The sequence below is a fragment of the Eriocheir sinensis genome, chromosome 44 (assembly GCF_024679095.1).
Source record: "Eriocheir sinensis breed Jianghai 21 chromosome 44, ASM2467909v1, whole genome shotgun sequence".
NCBI classification, from domain to species: Eukaryota; Metazoa; Arthropoda; class Malacostraca; order Decapoda; family Varunidae; genus Eriocheir; species Eriocheir sinensis.
This window is the reverse complement of record NC_066552.1, coordinates 10,012,527-10,020,026: the sequence shown is the minus strand read 5'-3', so window position 1 is coordinate 10,020,026 and position 7,500 is coordinate 10,012,527.

Here is a 7,500-nt window from a genome sequence, read left to right as displayed (position 1 = left end):
TCTCTCTCTCTCTATTCCTTTCTACCCAGCCACTTTTTCCTCCCACTTCACTTCACAGATGACCTCTTCTTCCTCTTTCCCATTTCTCCTCCTCTTCCTCCTTTCCCTTCCCTCCGTTTTCCTCCCATTCTCTCCCTCCTTCCCTCCATTGGTTTGGGAAGGGGCCAATATCACGCTGGAATAGAGGGGACACGTCAAAATTTTGCAACTACCTACCTCTACTAAAAGTCCCTTAAGAAAAATTGTAGTCTCCCCGAAAAAAGGAAAGAAAAAAAATCGCAGAGCATGCTTGAAAATTCTCTTCGACTTTATGAAAACTTATTATGCTCCTGCTGAACGATGACGGGAGGGAGGGAGGAGAGGAAGGAGGGAAGGGAGAAGATGAGGAAAGGATAGGAGAGGAGGAGGAGGTAGAAGAGGGTAGTAAAGGGATAGGTTAGGAAGAAGCGAAGAGCGTGAGGTGAGAAGATAAAGAGAGCGGTAAGAATAGGACGCAAAAGTAAAGGAAAGGTAGGACGGAGAAAGAAGGGAAGGAAAAACAGAAACAGGCTGTGAAAAGGAGGAGGCACGGATGCCTGAAGAAAAGGAGAATAATAAGAGAAACGAAGGAAATAAGTGTCAATGGAACGAAGGAGAGGGAAGGAGAATAAGAAGCAGCGAAACAGAATATACGAAGAAAGATAAACGATGACAGGAAAACAAGAATAAGAGAACAAGAAGGAAAGAAACAAGAGTGAATAGAGAGTCGGAAGAATGAGAATGGTGGAAGGTTTAAAAGAAAGAAAATGAGAATGAATGAGAATGAGAAGATTTGGAAGAATGAGATTGGGAAAGAAACAAATGCAAAAAGGGAACTGGAAGAATGAGAATAGTGGAATGTTTGGAAGAATTAGAATGAGAATGTTTGGAAGAATTAGAATGAGAATGTTTGGAAGAATTAGAATGAGAATTTTTAGAAGAATGAAAGAGATAATATTTAGAAGCATGATAATAAGTTACTTGGAAAAGATGAAAACTACAAAAACATAAAAAAAGATAACCATTGAAAAAAAAAACAGGTGACACTCTTCCCCGGCAGGTAAATTAATTAGCTTACAGGTCAGGTAGGGAGGTAATATTGAACGTGAAGTTTAATCCTCTTTCCCAAGGCAGCACTTAGGTTCCAGGATGCAGCAGAGGTTCTTGACACGTTTTCCGGGTCGCTGCGTGTCGCCTTAAGTTCTCAAGCAGATAAGCGCCGCAGATACATCCAGATTCACGTCCGGATGCTGCGATTTATGCATTCATTTGTCACCTGAAGCATTCCGTGAGCTGAGTTATCCACTTGCCTGAAAAAGTGTGTCACCTGGTTGGATAATTAGTTAGGTATGTTTTCGTCAGTTTCACCTTGCAACATTTTTTCTCCAGTTTGTCTTGTTTTTTTTCTATTTTTTTCTTACTTTTTCAGTGTTTTTTTTTTTGTCCTTTTCTTGTTTGTCTGTTTTTTCTTGTTTTTTCCAATCTTCCTTTCTTTTTTTCCTGTATTTTCCTTCCCTTATTCACACTCAGCTTTCCTTCATCCGCCTAATACTTTTTTTGCCACTATTTTCTTGTTTTTTTTCTCTAATCTCTTTTTTCTATCCTTTCCGTATTTTTCTTCTCTTCACTTCCTGCTTTCCTTTTTTCCTCTCAACACTCACTCACTAATTATCTTTCTTTTTTCACTTGCATATATATTTTTCCAACGTATATCTGTTCTCTCTACTGTTTTTTCTATTGCTTTCCTATCTTTTTTATCTTCTTTTCTTACTGACATTTTCCTTTCCTTCATCCTTCCAGCACAAAGTTACCAATTTTCCCTCTTTTTCCACCTGTTCTCGTCTTTTTCCAACGTATCCCTGTTCTCTCTACTGTTTTCCTCTTACTTTCCTATCTTTTTTATCACCTTTTCTTACTGACATTTTCCTTTCCTTCATCCTCCCAACACAAAGTTACCAATTTTCTCCCTTTTTCCACCTGTTCTCGTCTTTTTGCAACGTATCCCTGTTTTCTCTACTGTTTTCCTATTCCTTTCCTATCTTTTTTATCTTCTTTTCTTACTGATATTTTCCTTTCCTTCATCCTCCCAACACATAGTGACCATTTTTCTCCCTTTTTCCACCTGTTCTCGTCTTTTTCCAACATGTCTGTCTTTTTTCTACTGTTTCCTATTCCGTTCCCTTTCAGTCACCGTTCTGCTTTCCCTCTTCTGGTTCACACTGTGTTTTTCCTTCACCTACTCACTAATCACTATCACAAACTCTCCTTCGTTTTCCACATGTTCCTGCTTTTTTTTCCTTTTTTCTCATTTATCTCGTCGTTTTTTTTTTCTGGGATCTCTTGTTCCTTTCCATCTCCCAGTGTTTTTTTTTCCCCTCCCCATTTCTCGTCCGCTCTCCGCTTCTTTTTTTATTTATTTCCTTTATTTCTTTATCCTCCAGTTCCTTGTTCGTCCTCGTTTTTCGTTCCTTTTCTTCCCCTTGTCCCTTTCTCCTCTTTCCTTGTTCACAGTCCTTCCCTTATTCGTGTTTTATCCTTGTTCCTTCATTCCCCGTTCCTTGTATACATCATTTTTCCTCTTCGTTCGTTCCCCACATTTTTCTGTCTTTTTTCTCATTTATCTTGTCTTTTTTATTTTGCTTTTCTTGTTCCTTTCTATCTCCCAATGTTTGTGTTTTTCCTCTCCCTCTTTCCTTGTTCCTTCTTTCCCTTTGTTCCTTGTTATCACTCCTTTTCTTTTTCTTTCCTTTCGTTTTTTTCTCTTTCCCCCGTTCCCTCTTCGCACTTCGTCCCTTTTATTTCCTTTTTTCCTTCATTCCTGTTCCTTGTTCCCACTCCTTCGTTTTCCACCTGTTCCTGTTTTGTTTCGTTTTCATTAATCTCGCCGGGTTGTTTTTTTCTTCTCATTTTTGTCGTCGTTTTTTATTCTGCTTCTCTTGTTCGTTTCCGGCTCCCAGTGGTTTTTTTTCCCCGCCTCCTTTCCTCGGTTCCTATTTTCCCTTCTTCCTTTCTTCCCCTTTCCTCGTTTCTCTTTCCCCTTGTTCCTCTATTCCCCATTCCTTGTTCGCTTTCTGTTACTTGTTCATTTTCCTTCTTCGCTCTCCTTCGTTTTCCACCCGTTTCTGGGTTTTTTTGCCCTATTTCTTATTTATCTCGTCGTTATTTCGAGCTTTTTTAGTTCCTTTCCGTCTCCCAGTGCTTTTTCCCTTCCTCCGTTCTTCGTTCGCACTCCGTTCCTCGTTCATTTTATCCCTTTTTTCCTTTATTCCTAGTTTCCTTTTTCTCCATTCCTCGTTCGGGTTCTATTCCTCGTTACTTCTATTCTCTAGTTCATTTTCCCCGTTCCTTCAATTTCCACCTGTTCCTGTCTTTTCTCTCATCTCGTAGGGTTTTTTTTCATCTTCCTCATATATCTCGTCTTTTTATCCACCTTCTCTTGCTCCTTTCCGTCTCCCAGTGTTTTTTCCTCGCCTCCGTGCCTTGTCCGCCCTCCGCCTTCCTTTCTCCGGCCACTAATCACAGCCAGCGAGTTTCCTTCGCCACCAAACACCAATCAACAGAATGGTTCGCTACTTTATAAATCTTCGTCGCTCTTAATCGGCTTTCTCGCGTTATTTTTTTTTTTTATACCTTGCTGTGTTCCTCTGATATTTTTCTTCCTTTTCTCCGCCTTGTTTCATGTTTTCAATCGTGGTTTATCTTGTGTTTCGTCTTTTTCTTCTTCCTATGTCATTCTCGCTCTCTTCACCTTTTTGTCATTTACTTTCTCCTCCTCTATCTTTTCTATCTCCTCTTCATCGTCATCTTCACCATCATTATCACTACCATCATCATAATCTGTCTTATTCTTTTCCTCCTCTTCCTCTTTCTTTTTCTCTTCTCCATACTTAAAAACTCCTCTTCCTCCTTATTATCATTTTCTTTCTCTTCCTCTACCTTTTTTTTCTCCTCCTTATCATTATCTTCCTCATCATCAATACCATCATCACCATCTTCATTATCATTATCACATTCCTCCTCTTCTTTTTCCTCTTCCTTTTGCTCTTTTTCTTACTTCACCAACTCCTCTTCCTCCTCGACCTGCTATTCTTCCTGCCTTCAACTGAACTCTAACCTTCCTCAAAACAACATATCACGAAACCTTCATGGCCCTCACCCAAACACAACCCACGCAATCTAAACATGACCTCTGACCTTACTGCAAACTTGACCTTTGACCTATATGTCCGGCCAATAGGCTTTCCTTCCACTGGCCAGTCCTTCATTATCCTACAAACAGGCGGGTCTCAGGATGCCCTAGGGATGCTGCGCCGTCTCCTTGACCTCGAGATGGCTGGTCGCTCGTCTATCTAATTAGTTTGCGTCCTGACCGCCGTCCCTATCGCCTGATTGGGTAGCTATCGGCGTGGCTTGATTCTGTCCTGTTTGCCTGTAAGACGTTTGGACTGACCCATTGACTGACTGACTGACTGATTTACTGACTGACTGATGAACTGGTTGACTGATTTACTGACTGACTGATGAACTGGTTGACTGACTGACTGATTTGTTGACTGACTAATGTATTGATTGACTGAATTATTGATTGACTGACTAACTGACTGACTGATAGTTTTGCTGCCTGGCTTACTGAGTGAGTGACTGACTGACTGAATGGTTGGCTAATGTTATACTCCCTGGCTGACTGAATGACTGAATAACCAAATGTACAACTATATAACAGACTCACTCTTTCACTCATTCACTCACGGGTTTATTCACGCACTCACTCACTCACTCACTCACTCACTCACTCATTTTTGACTGGTTTGTTTTGAGTGGTTTGAGTAAGAGCTTGCTTACGTGAGTGGCTGGGTGACTGATTGCCTGGATAATACCTTGGTCTGAATTACTGACTCACTCACTCACGGGATCACAGAATGGCATCAGTCACGGGTGTGTGTGTGTGTGTGTGTGTGACAGAGAGAGAGAGAGAGAGAGAGAGAGAGAGAGAGAGAGAGAGAGAGAGAGACTAAAAAGATAAAGCCAAAGAAATAAATCACATGAATATCCTTTTTTTTCTGTCTTTTCTTCACTCAAACCACTCAGGGAAATTACACACACACACACACACACACACACACACACACACACACACACACACACACACACACACACACACACACACACACACACACACACAATGATGTAGGGAGTTAGTTAAGCTTCATCCCCCCTCTTCCTATCCTCCTCCTCCGCTTCCCCTCCTCCTCCTCCTCCTCCTCCTCCCGTTTTAGAGCACACCTATTCACTCACGTCTGATCTACCGCCTCCTGCCCCTCTCACTGCACCTTTTCCCTACATAGTCGCATTCAAGAGGAGGAGGAGGAGGAGGAAGAGGAGGAGGAGGAGGAGGAGGATGGAAAGTGTGGCCGAGAACTCGAGTGTAATTTCCACAGAGGAGAAGCGAGAGTCAGGAAATGAGAGAGAGAGAGAGAGAGAGAGAGAGAGAGAGAGAGAGAGAGAGAGAGAGGTCAGAGTATTGGAGACATGGACAGTGTAACCAAATATCACACACAGACACAAGCACCTCTTCCTCTACCCCCTCCTTCCTCCTCCTCCACCTCCTCATCCTCTTCCACCTCCTCTTCGTTAATCCTCTGGGCTGAATCCAAACACCTGTGCATTCCTCACCTGCATGAACACCTTGTCTCACCTCATCTCACCTCACCCGATCTCCTAAGCGCTCCCCGGCACCGTGCTCCTCTCATTCCCACGCGCCGGAGCAGATGAGAGCATACGTAAGAGCAGTAGGTGTAAAAATAAGTCTGCGGTGTTTTCCATCCCCGTTTCAACAAATGGAAACTCATAAACATCTTGGAATACAGTGAGATAGCACGGGAGGAATTGCTTTTGTGTATGCTTGTCGTGTGTTCCTGTCGACCTTGTGTGGGTAGGAAGGGAAGGGGTGGGAGGGGAAGGGAGAAGGGGAAGAGCAGGGGAAGGGAAGGGAGAGGAAGAGAGAAAGGTGGGTGGGAAGGAAGAGGAAAGAGAGAGGAGAGGAGAGGGGAGAGGAAGGGAGGAGAGGAGAAGCAGGAAAGAGGAAGAAAGAAAGATGAGAAGCAGTGGAGGGTTTTGAGATATAGTGAAAGAATATGATGACGTTGAAAGTGATACAACAGAGGCGAACACAGTAAATGAGATGGAAAGGAAGAGGAAGAAAGTGTTTATGTAGTCTCTCTTTCTTTCCCTATCCCTCTTCATTTTCCACTTTCCTTCCTTCACTTATTTATTCATTCATTCATTCATTCATTCACTGTATATCCGTCCTTTCTCCTTTTTTTTCTCTCCTTCCTCTCTCCTTTCCTCTCACCCTTAATTATTTCTTCGTGCGTGGATAGAAAATTAATAATAAAAGAGAAAATGAAACCTATAGACGAGCAAATAAGTCAAATAAACGTAGATAGAGAAACGATAAATAATGGCAGAAAAACACGTACTTAAATGAAAAACAACAAAAAAAGTACAAATAAAAAATGGCGAACTATAGAGTAAAGAAAGATACAAGTCGCAGAACCTTGACAACATATCATTCCGTCCCTCCCTTTGTGCTTCCTCGCTTCCTTCCTTCCATTTTTTCCTTGCTTTCCCTTCCTCGAGTTCATATTTTTCGCAGTCACTCCTCCTCTCTTTCTTCCTCTTTCTCTCTCTCTCTCTCCTTCCTTCCTCCTTCCTCTCATCTCCCCTTCCTCCCTCCTCCTTCCTTCCTTCTTCCTTCCTCTCATCTCCCCTTCCTCCCTCCGCCTTCCTTCCTCCTTCCTTCCTCTCATCGCCCCTTCCTCCCTCCTCCTTCCTTCCTTCTTCCTTCCTCCCTCCACCTTCCTTCCTTCGTCCTCTCATCGCCCCTTCCTCCCTCCGCCTTCCTTCCTTCGTCCTCTCATCGCCCCTTCCTCCCTCCTCCTTCCTTCCTTCTTCCTTCCTCTCATTCCCCCTTCCTCCCTCCGCCTTCCTTCCTTCGTCCTCTCATCGCCCCTTCCTCCCTCCACCTTCCTCCTTCCTCTCATCTCCCCTTCCTCCCTCCTCCTTCTTTCCTCCTTCCTCTCGTCGCCCCTTCCTAGTCCTACCTCCCTCCTTCCTCATTCCCCCGCAGAGTATTGAGATGAGACACAGGCTGGAGATGCGAGAGTATGCAAGCAGTGGGAAATGAGTTTTTTGAGGTTGGGTGGCACGTGGCTGAAAGGAAGAGGAGGAGGGGGAGGAGTCTTGAATTTAGTTGAATGGGCCGCCAGACTTCTTAGCTGTCAGCCGTCTTGAAGGGCAGAGGAAGTGATGGTGAGGAAGGAAAGAAGTACGCAAGGAGGAGGAAAAAGAGGAGAAGGAGGAAAGGTAAAAGAAGGAAGAATTGGACAAAATCTGAGGTAAAAAAGCGTAATAAACACGAAAATAAAACCATAACACTAGAGGGAGATAGCTTAAGGTAGGCGGGAAACTGTCAGTACCTGG